This window comes from Charadrius vociferus, unplaced genomic scaffold, assembly GCF_000708025.1.
Source record: "Charadrius vociferus isolate BGI_N301 unplaced genomic scaffold, ASM70802v2 scaffold356, whole genome shotgun sequence".
Lineage (NCBI taxonomy): Eukaryota > Metazoa > Chordata > Aves > Charadriiformes > Charadriidae > Charadrius > Charadrius vociferus.
In genome coordinates, this window is record NW_009648717.1 from 1423379 (window position 1) to 1438403 (window position 15025).

The following is a 15025-nucleotide window of genomic DNA, read 5'->3' on the forward strand; positions in this document are numbered from 1 at the left end:
CTGTTCTTTAAAATTTGTACAGGATTAAAAACTGCTTTCAGATACCAAGCTTGCCCTGTGAGGTTCATTTGTGGTTGCTCTCCCAGTACTGCTTTTTTTTTTTTTTTGATCAAATTTACCAGAGCAAATAATTATAGAGCAACTATATTATCAACTATTACCAATTCTCTACTTACTGCCACAGTAAGACACCATATTTAGAATACTTTAGCACACTGAACTATAGCCATCTAAAGTTATGCATGTAAAAAGCAAGACTACACTTTAATTTCTGCCCTTAAACATCTAAAATAATGTGCTTTTAGTATTGCTTCCTAATCCCCACAGGAAATGCACACTCTTCTCTACACGCAAGAACTGCATTAATTAACAAGAACAAAAATGAGGAGCATAAACAGATTATGTTGTCCCTGTGCACACAGGTGAAATTTGACAGTGGATACAGGAGGTTACCCTAACCATTATCCACAGGTATAATATTTTTAAAAATCCTGGACTTTAGCCTTGGTCATTTTATTTAGACATTTAAATCTGAAAAAAAGTAGTTAGCAAAGCTATACTATATTAGCAGAATAATATCAGCACAAAAATCTCTATTTATATTCAAAACATACAGGCATGCGAAGCGTCTCTCTCAAAGCTAAATTGCCTTGCCATCACACAATTAAGTCACTTGAATAAGAAACCTGCTTGATTGGTTTGGTAAAGATACAAAGTTATTTCGGGTAATTAAATCTAAATGTGACTGCAAGGAGTTTCAGAAAGATCTCGCAATGCTGAATGAGCATTCAAACTCAATATTCTTAAAATACAGTAATGCACACAAGGGTAAAACAATGCTAACTATATATATTTAGCAATAGATTACTTACTATCCCTAAAGAAAGCAACATGTGAGCCATCACGAATGGGTCTATGAAAGTGTTATTTTGATACTCAGAGGCAGTAAAAAGGCAAATATGTTTGGAATTATTAAAAAAAAAAAAAGGAAGCAAACCAGAAGACATAAGTTTTCCTTGCAGAAATCTCTGCTATACCTGCATTTTGAATACTACTCTATTTCTTCCCTAAGCATCTTATGTATTACCAACCATCATCAGAGATTTGGTATCTGAATATAAGGACCTTTGTTTGCTCCAGCACAATTGGTCTTACCCATGTGCTAATTACTACTCACCCTTTCCTGCCTACATTTTGGGGGTGGGGAGGCATGATTACAAAAGACAAAACTGAATACGTATTTATTTTAAAGTAATACCTGCATACCGTTAAGCTCTTGCAGCAGAAACTACTGAGCAGTTACGACTGTTTCTCACAAAACACACATTAGCCAGTACTTCCCATCGCACTGGACTGTCACGCGGAATCCATACCCAGCTCTGCCCAAGGGCCCGGCAGCACTGCTGACCTCCCTCTGCCCTGCCAACTGCTCTTCTGCCACGGCATGGCTGGAGAGCACATCGAATGCTCCGTTTGCCAAATATGTCTGGAGGACAAAGATGTGCTGGTTCAGAGAGAACACCTTCAAGACTGTCATAACAGCAAGAGGTATCAGATGAATTAAAAAGTAAGGAAATACAACTTTACTTTTCAGTATCTGCAAGTCTGGCATTTAAAAAATTGTCTGTAATCCCAAAGTTCAAGAAACCTGACGATTCAAGGAGAATAATCAATTACTCAGTTCAGGATGAAGCAAATGAGTTTCCCTGCACAGGTACAGCAGCAGCATAAGCAGTATTTTCCAAGCACTCCCTGCCAGCTGCTGCACCCTCACAATGCAGTCACAGTGTGACTGAGTGGATGTGGCAGGACGGAGCTGGCATGAGGAGGCAGCAAAGCAGTCCGATCATCCCCCTGAGAATTCATAGATGGACAAGGAGAGCCCAAGGTAGTGGCCGTGGCCCTCACTGCCTAGTACCAGCTGTAAACACCCTGTCGAAAAGGATTTCAGGCACAGAAGGTCAATACAGGCACCCAGGTCCCCCTGCAATTACAGAGGAATGCAGCGCTTAAGTCTCTTGGTGCTTCTGAGAAATCACTCTCCCTGCAAAAAACAAAACCATGAAGACAAGTAAAGTCTTCATGGTGATTTCTGTGGTCTTTAGATCAGGTTTCAAACATACTCCCTTCAACCACTGCCCTCTGAGACACTACAATTGTTCCCAGCTTCCACATGTGAAAAGTCCATGGCAAGTCCCCCTGCCCTGCAAAATGACTCATCTCCTGCTTCCACTGTACTTTTCCTGCTCTGCCTTGAGAGCTGACAGAGAAACTCTTCCAGTTCCTTAACTGCCTCTGTGCTCTTCCATCTCATACCACAGAAAACTAAGGTGCTTACTCTAAGAACCAGTTATTGGTCCTTCATATATGAATTAACTATTGGAATTTGTACATTTCAGAGAGAGTTTGGGACAAGTCACTTGAGTTTCTTCATCAGTTTCTGTTTATGAAGGGTAGTAAGAGTTATATTATACAGACAGTCCTCTCCATTATGACAGAGTACATGCTACAAATGACTAAGCAAAAAGTGCATGTCATCCATAAGAGGACTTTTTGGTAACCGTTTTATATCGATGGTTATAAACGGGCTGCATTGATTTATCTACAGCCTGGTGCACACGCCACCACAGGAACCAGACAACTTCCATTTTTGCAACACTGTCCACCATCTTAAAGGAGGACAGTGTCCCAACTACCTAAATGCATTTGTAGAGTGAGTAAATTTCACTATTTCTGTTACCCACTGACTTTTCTTCCAACATCCTGTAAGTCATAGAATGGTTTGGGTTGGAAGGGACCTTGAAGATCATCTAGTTCCACCGCCCTGCCCTGGGCAGGGACTCCCCCCACTAGACCAGGTTGCTCAAAGCCCCCTCCAACCTGGCCTTGAACACCTCCAGGGATGGGGCAGCCACAGCTTCTCGGGGCAACCTGCACCAGGGGCTCACCACCCTCAGAGTAAAGAATTTCTTCCTAATATCTAATCTAAATCTCCCCTCTTTCAGTTTAAAACTGTTACCCCTTGTCCTATCACTGCACTCCCTAAAAAAAAGTCCCTCCCCACCTTTCCTGTAGGCCCCTGTTAGGTACTGGAAGGCTGCTATAAGGTGTCCTTACAATGAGCCTTCTCTTCTCCAGGCTGAACAACCCCAACTCCCTCAGCCTGTCCTCATAGGAAAGATGCTCCAACCCTCTGATCATCTTCGTGGCCTCCTCTGGACCCACTCCAACAAGTCCACATCCTTCTTATTTTGGGGGCCCCAGAGCTGGATGCAGTTCTGCAGGTGGGTCTCACAAGTCCAAAGCATCCTGAAAGCAGCAGTGACTTCTCAAATAATTCCATTAATCGAGCAAGCCAGAAGCCCAAAACCATCAGAATATACTTTCAAAACCCCTTTGCTTTGGTTCTGCATTTGCTATACAGAAATAAACTTTCCAATCCAGTCAGTGGGGAGATCTGGCAAACAGGTAGAAGTCTGCGAGATGGCATACATCAATTATTTTTCTTGGTGTCAGTTCTTCCATCTTGGAATTTTTAGGACAGTCAGACAGTTCTACCAGCAATGCGGGACAGGAAAGAGTAAAAGAAACGGATTTTAAAAAAAAAAAAAAAAAAGGACGTCAACATAACACTCAGTTGTGCCCATTTTCTTAACAGCCTCTGGGATAGCATGATCTATAATAGCATGCCTTTCAGGAAAAGTGTAATGGAAAAGGCATATATATTTAAATATTAATATTTTTTTACTGCTGCAAAGCATTAGAAACAGCTTTGCTCACTACACACTAGAGAGCTGACCCCAGCAACAAAGGTACAACCCACTATTATCTTCCTAATGTCAGCAACATATTGATTTTTGTTCCTTTTATTTGTGCGTGAAGGCTCCCAGGCTGTGCATGCGTGCATATGTGTGTATTTGAGTGCGTGGGATAAAGACTAGAGATGGATGATGTTCTCTGGAGATTTCAGTCCATGTCTTCGGACAGAACAGCTTTTCCTATCCTTTAACGTTTCTCTGCTCCTTCACATAGGTGCTGTTTCTACACTGGCCCTGCAGCTGTGAAATGAAACAGAGTGGCAGCCTGCAAATGCTGCACCTCAGCTGAGAGCAAGCAGTGAAGCATGATACAAACTGGACCTTCCATCCTCTCTCAGGGCAAGTATGTTGCTTTTACAGTTCTTCCAGCCTCAGCTGAACTGCAGTTGAGAGGACACTCATTCCCGATCCTGCAGCTAGCGCAGGATGATGTATAGTGTATATATCAGATCTCTGTTAACAAATCCAACCATGCCAGAACTGTCTATAATGGCAGCAGAAACAGAGAGGAGAGCTAGACAACCTAACAAAGTCAATTCACAAGCCTGTATCACTTAGTACTCACTAACAGTAATTATTTCTGTTAAAAAAAAAAAAAGGGTGCAGCAATAGTAATTTTCCTGATCTTTTATCGATGTGCCAAAAAGGCAACAGGAAAGACTTTGCCACTGTTTGTCAGTAACAGACTATATTTTACAGTAAACTCCTTTTTGCAAGGCTGGGACTGACCTGGAGTCCCAGTGCACATTTGGGGCTCTGATGTGTCCTTTCATCTTCCAAAAGACCAGAACTTTTCCTAAGTGGAAAGGCAGAATCCTATCCAAAGTAGCAGGTATTTTGCCAATCAGCTTAGCCACTCATGTTGAAAGCTTGTCCCGCTGGAATTGTAAGTTACAGAATGCAGAATGGAAAACTGGAAGAAACAGGGGAACCAAAATTATCTCAAGGTATTTCTACAAAGGTTCTACGTGTTCTGAAAAAGGATAGGGAACACACTCATTGAGAACTGCACTTACTAGTTCCTCTGGACAGGCAGATTAGCCTTTACTCCAATCCCTCCCTTTCAAAGTCCCTATGGTCTGGTTCCTGCTCTGTTCACAACACCCTCTTCCCAGTGCCATGGACGATCTGCCTCCTGGCGCCCATCTCTCTCAGCTTCACACTCTCAGGTCACAAACTGCTGATCCTTTTGTTCATTCTTCTCAGACAGTTTGGTGACTCTTAGATGTAAAATGAAGTCTATTTCAACACATCCAGCTTCTAAGACACATCTGTGGGATAATCCCACTCTATCCAGTTAGAACACTGTTTTCAGTCACTTTATCCCCAGATCTCAACTACCACATTTGCTTGTAGAGGTCCTTCTTCCCCTCCTTTGAGCTCAGCCCCATTTTCCTCAATTCTCAGGCCCAGCTGTCGCCTCACAGCTGCCTCCCTGGCCTCAGCTTTCTCTTTCACAGACTATATAGCCTGTTCTTTGATCCTCATGTTGCTGCCTTCTCACATCTAATTCACAACAGCATCTCTGCGCAGCTCCCCAGGCAGATTTCCAACTTCTCTACCTTCAGCCCCGATTCACACCACCTCCAGCTTCGCAGCTCTCTTTTGCTGTGCATCCACTTGCCTCATCTCTTATCTAATTCAAGTCTGTTCGTTCACCACAAAAAGCCTCAAAAGGAATAGCACACACCTACCAGCCACTGCATTCTCAAAGACTTAGCTTATGTGAAACAGCAGGTCTGAAGGGAAGAGGGTCTTGAATTTTCTGGGCCTCACTCCCTTACTCCATACTTATGCTAGCGTAGGTATAATCTGTTTGAATTCCATGATTATTCTCACACTGATGTAAGGTTCAAGACGCAACAGCCTGCATATAGCACAATGTAAAAAAAAAAAATATATATTTAGACTAGAAAAGGTATTTAGACCATCATTAACACAAAGGAGTAAGGCCTGAGTGTTCCAGATGCCTGGTTTTAGGAATGTCTGAGCATTCATGCGAAAGACATCGTTGCTGTTACCAGATACATGTCATGTGAATGGGAGCAGCAGGGCTCCTGTGAGGTCTATCTGCAGACCCCAACCTGCCAGGCTTCTCAGCTTCTCCTCCAGCCAGGACTTAGGAAAGATAAAAAGAGATATAAATAGCATGCAGTATGCTGGCAAGCAGAGCTGTGACAAAGTGCCATGCTGACTGCTGAGTGCCATCCTGAAGGAATCAGCACTTTTTTTGGATGCTACTTCAAATCTTTATAATTGGAATAGATTGAAAAAAAAAAAAAGTGCCAAACACACTGATTCCAGTTCAGAGCAAAATTGTAAGTACACAAAAATCAGGGGCATGAAAAGAAAATACCCTCTAGAAATAGTCTCTCTTCCTCTCACTTACCTAATCTGAAAGAATTTAGCCTAGTACTTAACGTACACATCGGCTAGAGAAAACAATCCAACCAGCACTATGTGCCGTCCATGACATGTACTGCACAAATCTGGTGTCCCAGAATACTCCTGACTTAACCACACTGGTTTTGAGTGAGGTTATGGACAAAGGCAAGAGGAAGAAATGCATACAGGCAGGCCGGACAGAAAAAGCATTTCCAGAAATCCGGACTCATCTCCTCATTGACCTCAGTGAGATTACATGAGGGATAATTCTGCCCAAAGCATAGCATGGTGATGACTTACGGCTGTGCCAGCCGGCAGAAGAAACAGAGACGGGTCTAGCAGGAGTGGCGCTTGGAGCACATACAAGCCCAGAAAGGCTTCCCTGACTTTGTCCTGTTAGAACACAGGAAGCATAGGAATTAATCCAGCCAACCTTCTAGGCAAGGGATGGTTTGGTTTTATTTGTAACTATAATTCATGTTTATCCAGCCCTTCCCAAAAACTGCCTAAGTACAACCAAAATTACTTCCCCAGCCACCTCACCCTCCTATGTACACAACAATTATCATGTACTTTTCTATGCTCCCCAAGAATGACCTCACCGACTGTTAAACATGCCAAAATATCTATCTTATTACACACCTCTATCAGACTCCAAAATAAAGACAGTATGTGATGACAAACCCAGCAAGACAGGCTTCAAAACATCATTTATAGTAATTCTATCTAAACCAAATGGTGGTCTTGCCCAGATTTCTTATGCAGGTCTACCTCCAAAGGAGACAGCCTGGGACTTAAGACACTACATGCTGCTGCTACAGACTTTGAAGGAGTTCTCAACAGGAACACAGCCCCTGCTGTACCCAGTTACACAAGCCTTTCAAGTGCAGAGAAAAGGAGTAGAGTCTAAAGCTTCCTCCTTTCCTAGGCTTCCTAGGTCTGAAATCAAGAAACATTTGCCACAATGTTTGTATCTAGGTATTATTCAGAGGTCACAATGTTGAATGCGAGCTCTAATGCTGCTCTGGAAGTCACAAGGAGAAAAGTAATCATCGTCTCTAGCAACATTATGAGCAGCACTGACAGAAAGTGTTTTCCCCTCAATTTCTATTTTTTTCTGTAGAGCAGCAGGTGGCTGTAAAGGAACACCAACAGTGCAGTGCAAAATCTTCTCTTTCCCGATCGCAGCAGGAACAAACCCAGCCATACACAAAACAGAGAACGCGCTTGTATGCTCCCTCTGTGAGCTGAGAAAGACAAGCAGGATGACACGATTTTAACTGGAGCCGGGGTAGCACACTCCTAGCTCAATCACTGACTTACTGTGCATCTTTGGGCAAGTCACTTCACTTCTGTGCCTCCAGGAAAGCAGTCAATATTGCAACCCCCAAGTCCTTGATCAGGTCATGCTGTTAATAAGCTGATAAATGTCTGATGGAGAGAACAAATGAACCTCACTTTGAATTTCTGTAGAGACCAGTTGATTATTATGGCCCAAATAAAGTAAGGTGCTAATTAACCTAATGAGAGGCTGACGGCATGAAGAGTCAGACTCAGGAGCTTCTATCTGCAGATGCACTTTGCCTGGTCTGCATACTGTAACTCTCTGGGTATTTTTACCTTACTGGAATTCATTCTCCCCCTTTCTGTCAGTTTGACTCAATCTCACAAAGCAAAAAACCTGACCTTTACCAGAGCAGGCATCCAAAAATATCATCATTGAAAGGTATACTGTCCAGCATTCAGATTTGTTATTCTATTCTTCTGCCTACATTTGTGAATTTTCTGTTAAAGTCAGAAAACAATCACACTCCGACACAACCGATTCAAAAAGGATGGCAGAACTTTCTGCCCAACTTCCAATAAACCCCATGAGTTTGGGGGTTGGAATTTCTATTCTCGTCAAATACAAAACATCTTAGTCTTTACCTCATTGGCTTGATATTCCAGCTGCTATCAACAGCTCCTTTTGGGCTAAGGAAAGCATACTTTACATAAACTTAGCCCAAAGCAGACACCAGTAAAACAATTTTTAGAACTACTTCTAAAGCAACTGAATATCCTGGGCGAGTGAAGCTTAGACTGGCAGATGAATCAAACTGAATAGTTAGAGTTCACATTAATTTGTCATGAAAAAGGGGCACCACATACTTGATATGGAACCCATAATAAAACGCAAACTCTTAGTTGTCACAGGCATACCTTGCTTATGAATTATTTGGCAATTCTGGCAGATTTACATTCTTATTTTCTAAATGTTCCCCTTTTTCCATTTGTCATACAAGATGTTGACAAAGAACAAACAATAGGAGTAATTTAGCAATATAATACAGCAATGCCCTTGCTGTGTTATCTATGGGGACTGAATTTAGGATCTATGCAGGCATCAGACTGGGAAGAAAAAAGGGAAGAGGGAGGTGGAAGGAGCAGAGGGGAAAGAGGAGGGGTAAGACACAGAAATAGGAAAAAATTGCATTTCTACGATCTCCTTACCCTTCGGTTTTAGATCTGGACATGCAATTGGTTGAACAGCTTTGCCTTTTCACTAAGAAATGGAAGAAGTAGCAATAGCCCCCCCCCCCAACCCACTCCTAGAAATAGATAATATCAACTCAGTCATCTCACTCAGGCTTTTTCTTGGGGATAGGAAAGCTAACGCTGCTGAAGTGCAAATCACCAGTGTGCTACAGCCATCTTCCTGTACTGAAATAACTGCGAGACTTTGTATCACTTCGCATTGTTATTCCACCTTCTGCAAACACAAGCAAAACCACCTCCTATAGTTTGGAAGGTGTAACACAACCACTGTAACAGCTAGAGATTTTTACTGATGTGTGTTTACCTAAGTGCATGTATATGATCCCCTTTAACAGTTTCCCAGCTTTCTAATGCATTTACGCTCTCAAATTCCCAGTGAGGAAGCAGAGAGAAGCTAAGTGACTTGTTCAAGCACACAGAGAGTGTACAGAGAAGAACGCGGAACGGATCCAACCTAGACAAATCCAGATTTCAGATACAGAGGACTGCGTGCAGAGCATGCTGTGCTTGTGCCACAGAGCCAAACAAAAAAAAAAGGAAGAGACATGAGGAGAATAATAAGGAAACATCACACAACCACCTAGATCTTGCGCAAAACCAAGATCTCCTCTCTGACTGCTGGTTGCTTGCTAACAAGCTCCAGTGATTTCAGCGAGGCTCAGGCTTACTCCAAATGCTTTTAATGAAAGATCAAGAAAGTAGCTGAACCAACTCTAATCATAGAATCATCTAGGTTGGAAGGGACCTTTAAGATCATCAACTCCAACCATCAACCTAACACTGCCATAACCACCACTAAACCATGTCCCTCAGCAACACATCATTTAAACGATGTGACACCACCACGTCATTTAAATACCTCCAGGGATGGCGACTCCACCACTTCCCTGGGCAGCCTTTTCCAATGTTTGATAGCCCTTTCGGTGAGGAAGTTTTTCTTAATATCCAATCTAAACCTCCCGTGGCACAACTTGAGGCCATTTCCTCTTGTCCTGTCGCTTGTTACTTGGGAGAAGAGACCAACCCCCTCCTCCCTACAACCTCCTTTCAGGTAGCTGTAGAGAGCTATTAGGTCTCCCCTCAGCCTCCTTTCTTCTGTCACTGGTGCAAATTCAGTTATGAGGAATGGCTTATTTTTCTGCTGCTAAGACATAGCACGGATATAATGAAAAATTAATGACAAGAACTGTCTCACCTTTTGGTTGTCCCCATCTTCCCGTTATATAGATGACTTATTAACTAAATTATCAGCAATAAAAACCAGCTAGGTAATCATCCTTTATAAATGGTAGATTAATTTGATTTTTTAATTGCTGCAAGATTAAAAAAAATCTCCAAATTAAAGTGCACAATCACGAGCCAAACAGGAGCACCACGTGACATGACTCCCCCAGAAACACGTAACACAAGGCATCAGTTGCAACGTGAGCACCAGAAACCAGTTCAAAACCGTGTTCCCCGGGAGCTGTACAGTAACAGCAATCTTTCTAGCAGAATACACAGTTGGCTCTGAAGCCCCATGTCAGGAGCTGGGCTATTTGTCTTTTGCCTTACAAACTATTGTTATGTTGCATTCATCAGAAAATTCCCCCTTCAGCAACCTGACGATGGACCCAAATTCTTTTCTAAATGGTGACAGAAGTAAAACAGACATGACTTTTTTTTTTTATTTAAATCAATGATGCTTGCAATAAATAGCAAGCCAGTAGCCAGAAGTTTTAATATCTTATTGCCAGACTCACAGCACACATTTTTCACCCCACCTGATTAGGGTGCCCCTGACATAAGATTGTACACAGGTTAGGACCTGCGTTTGCAGAATCAGCATAATTGACCTCAGAGGGGGAAGAAATCATTGATACTTAAGTAGTAGTGAAATCCAGCCTTCCTCACATGGAGAGCTACCATATTCTACACCTGCTACTTTCTGAACCCAGCCTCCTTCCTTACAGCGCTTGTAAATCTACAGGTAAGTAATAAAAACGAAGAGCTCCCCCAGAATATCTCCCTTCAGTTCTGTGCCAACACGATGCCTGTTCAGTGCTGTTCAGGACAGCCTGAACCACCTCCAGTCAGACTCACTGGTTTTCTCTCTCATTTACCCGGCTCTTGGCATCTTGTCTTACAGGTTATCAGCTCCTGGAAGCTGAGTCTCTATTCTGCCTCTGTGCAGCACACACACAATGGGAGCCCTAGGCCAAAGGTCGCATCTCTGCGGATTGCTGTCATACAACATAATGAAGAACACACAGGTAGTAAGTCCTCCACATGCCATGTGCCAAGCCTACAGTTCCTTAGCTGTGGGTTCACAGAAGCCCATATATCCTCTTCTCACGCTCTGGACTTCTGCTGTACTTAAGAACGTAACACCTGATCATGCTTAGCTACCAAGACTGACCTTACTTCTCTTGTCTAACCAGTAAGCGCATAAAACCAGCACTAATGCTGCTCTGAGATAAGTAAGCAGAAACAGGAACAGCCGACACAAGGGAAAGGGGTGGGTGGTTTGGATCTCATAGTAATATGGAGTTCAGTGAAACTAGACTCTATCTGGCATACCAGCATTTAGTTCTCCAGCTGGCTACTGGCAAACATCTTGAGCCATCAGTGAAGTGGCTTCCTGCAGTACCATCCTGCTGGTCTCCCACTGGTGTGATAAAACTGGAAGCAGATACAGCTGAAGAGTTAAGCAAAAGGAGAGGAGATGGGTAAAGGCAAGGGAGGAGTAAGAAGGTGCAAAGAGTAAAGATAGAGAAGATAAGAGAGAAGGAAAGGATGTGCCCCAAAAACAAACAGTGAAAGGGGTCCTGTGGATAGTTAATTCACAAAGACATTGGGATTAGCCAATGCTGAGAGATTTAAAGAACAGGAAGGGCTGGGAAAATAAGATTCAATATAAGTACTGTCCTAATATTAAAAACCACACCTTATAAGTAAAAGGAAATAAAAGCAGAGTCACAGCAACAAGGAGAAGCTTTGTAGCTGAATAGCAGTAGCACAACCTCCAAAACCTTTGGTTTAGACCACTATCTTGCAAACTGCTCCTAGTGACAAAGTATCTACAAGCAGGTGGCTAGAGCAGCTGCCTACGCGGAGAAGACTGCCAGGATGGCACCTGAGCCTCTCTGCACCTCAGTTTCCTCATACAGCTAAAAAACCTCTCAAAATAATGAGATTTCCTTTGTCAAGTAATAACTTCCTGGGGAAACAATACTGCAGATACATTGACTGCACGCACGAAGAGCCTTTCAAGTGTACTTGAAAGCACTGCATTGTTTCCAGCACTTGCCAAACACACGTACAGATTAGCAACACACCAGCATATTTCTACATTTTGCATTGCAGTTACTAGTTAGTTCAAAGCTATCTTTTGTGAAAGCTGCAATACGGAGTGAAGTATCAGGCATAACCTTTCCAGCTGGGAGCCTTTTACCCTCTGTACCACTTTTCTTATTGCAGCTGCCTGTAAACAGCCTGGATACAGTCGTATCAATAAAATACTAATCTGCTTTAATTGAAGTATTTTACAAGTGTACATAATAAGGCATAAATAGCCTAAAGATAATTTACAAAAGAGCACTGAAGCCAACACAAAACCTCAATGTGACAATCATAATTACTTGGCAAAGCATAAAGTAAAAAAACACCTGTGGGATCTGCAGTTCCCTAGAGGCTCACAACCTTGCTACCCTATGCTCAGACACTACACGTATGCCAGGACAACCAGACTGGACTGACATTTTCAGTTCAGCTGTGCTTTGGAGAATATAACTTGAATATAAGCGGCATTGCTCTTGGTTTAACAGGCAACTGCACTCATGTTAATGGTGCAGCTTTGGAGGCGTCCCTGGCAAAGGAACACATGCAAAGACGGGATGAGTAGTGGGAAGTAAGATATCAGGCAGGAGAGTCCTCTAAGAACAAGTTGGCAGAAGCAGAACTTGGGGAAGCTGGGAAACGCGGTATTTCTCCCTACCCACCACACAGCAATTGACTTCAGTCAGCCAGACAGAGAGGAATATAAGGTGGGGGGGAAGGCATGTGAAAATAAGCTACCACATCACATGCTAATATTCTGTGCTCACTCATGACTATCCTTCTCTGAAATTGTCTGGTTTACCAAGAGACCCACTTGATCACAGAAAGTCTGGAATAATTCCTCTCTAAGAAGAGAGCTGTTCCACACAACAGGAGTTTCCCAAAGCCACCTCTTCAAAGCCTCTGTGCACTAATGAACAGCTTCTCCCTCTCTCTCTCTCCTCGGCTCCAGCTGACAAAGGCCTACAATTCCGCCTTGAAAAGAGAGGAAATTCTGTTGGCTTGAAAATCCAATTTCATTCCCAACATAAATTTTTTAATCCACACATTTCTGCTCTACTCTGCCAGTCATTCACTTTCTACAGCTTTCCTGATCCTAGTGTTGGTACCCCAAAGCCAGAAAGAACCACTAGTCTCAGGCTAACACAAGACAGTTTGATTACAAATGGATTGTAAGTTTTGCATCTCAAAAAAGAGCTTTTTCTTGCAAGAATTAAGCAAAACCCAAGGGATTCACCTGAAAGAAAAACATTTGAATCTTAGAAGGACTCACTTCATCAAGGCTAGCCTCCCTTGACATTGCTAGAGGCACTATGAAAGGCCTTTGACCTCTTAATTTGCCATTCTCACACCTTAAATTAAAGGGTGATGATATATCTTCAACAAACACCAGGCTTATACTTCCTCTCTCCAAAATACAAACTATTTAGTTAACGAAGAAAAAACAAGTGCAAGAAATCCAAATGTTTTAAATAAGCAGAATGAAAGTCCTATGTGACCTTGCTCCTGATTCCTTATAGTCATCATTTCACTGCTCTCCTTAGTCTTCCACTCTACAAAAGAGTTTATTTTAACACAGAAAGTAGTAAATTTAATTACTTTAAAGTATTAAACATTAATAAGAGGTCTCTCCCTAATTTAAAACCCTAGACAGTTTTTCCTCACATTTTTTCACCTACCTTTACATAAAACAGAAGCAAATGTGCCGCAGGATGTCCCTGGGATAGAAGCATATTCAGAAAGGACTGACCACTGGGTACTACTCACACACAGACAAATTATTTACCCTGAATAATAAACAGCAGGCACTTTTCTGACAGAGCATGACTACTTTAGTGAAATAGTAAGTTTTACAAAAGATACCCGATTCAGTGAAAACACGCTTGCTTTTTAACTAAGAAAAAAAACACAACTTTTTTTTTTTTTTCCCAAATTTCAAAATCCAGTTTCAGTAGGGAAAAAATGCATTCATGTTTGTCACAATAACAACCACCAAAAAAAAGCAGTTTCCCCAACCTAACAAAGAAATAAAAACACTCACACCCCTCCTTAATATCAGCCTGCCAAGCAGAGCCTTAGAGTGTGGGCTTTGGGAGCTTTATCCCTCCACTGCCATGGGCCTGTGGAATGAGCATTTACCTTCCTGGGATGCAGCTGTACTGAGCAGCCTCTCTCCCTTCCCTCCATGTAAATGGGAGCTGCAAAAGCCACTGCCTGCACATCACATCCATCAGTCGATGTGTTGAAACTCACTGCACCTGATCACTAATTAAGGAAGACTTGTTTTCTCCCCTCTCCAAAACCATAAAAAGGAGAAGAAAATAGCTACTGTTAAATCAACAGTACAGCACTATCATTTTGCATGGTGTGCATGTCTTTACTGACATAAAAGTATTCTTTAGGGGATGCTTAAAATTCCTGTATATAAAATGCTTGAGAAAATTCAGATTAAGCTGTCTTTTGCTCCATTTTCTTTTTAAAACATTTATGTCGAAGCCATTTTAAATTCTTCGTTCTGACACATCAAGCCTTTATAAAGAACTCAAGCATTATGAGCTCTCTGGGAAGTTTCTTCCTCCTTTCTCAGCCAGTGTAACTGATCCCTGGAGAAACTGATTTCCAACACCTTGATTTCCAACCCCTTTCATCTCACAATCTTAAGACTCTTTTAGCTCTGTGTTTCAATGACAGCAGCCCAAGCACATCATCTTCTAAAAGCGCAAAGACTAAAGGAAGTCAGGTCACCAGGAGAGCTGGGAGGATGCGTGTGGTCCTTTGGACAAACCTCACAGTTCTAATGACAGAGGATTCACCTTCCTCTCAAAAGCTCACATTCAGCAGCTGTCTTCAGGTGAAAAATAACCTCTCGCTGACAGTTGTTACAAAAACTAATTGCACTTAGAAGTAACTGACACCTCAACAAAATGGTATTTAGGCAGAAAAAAAAGTCATGTAAATCATAACAA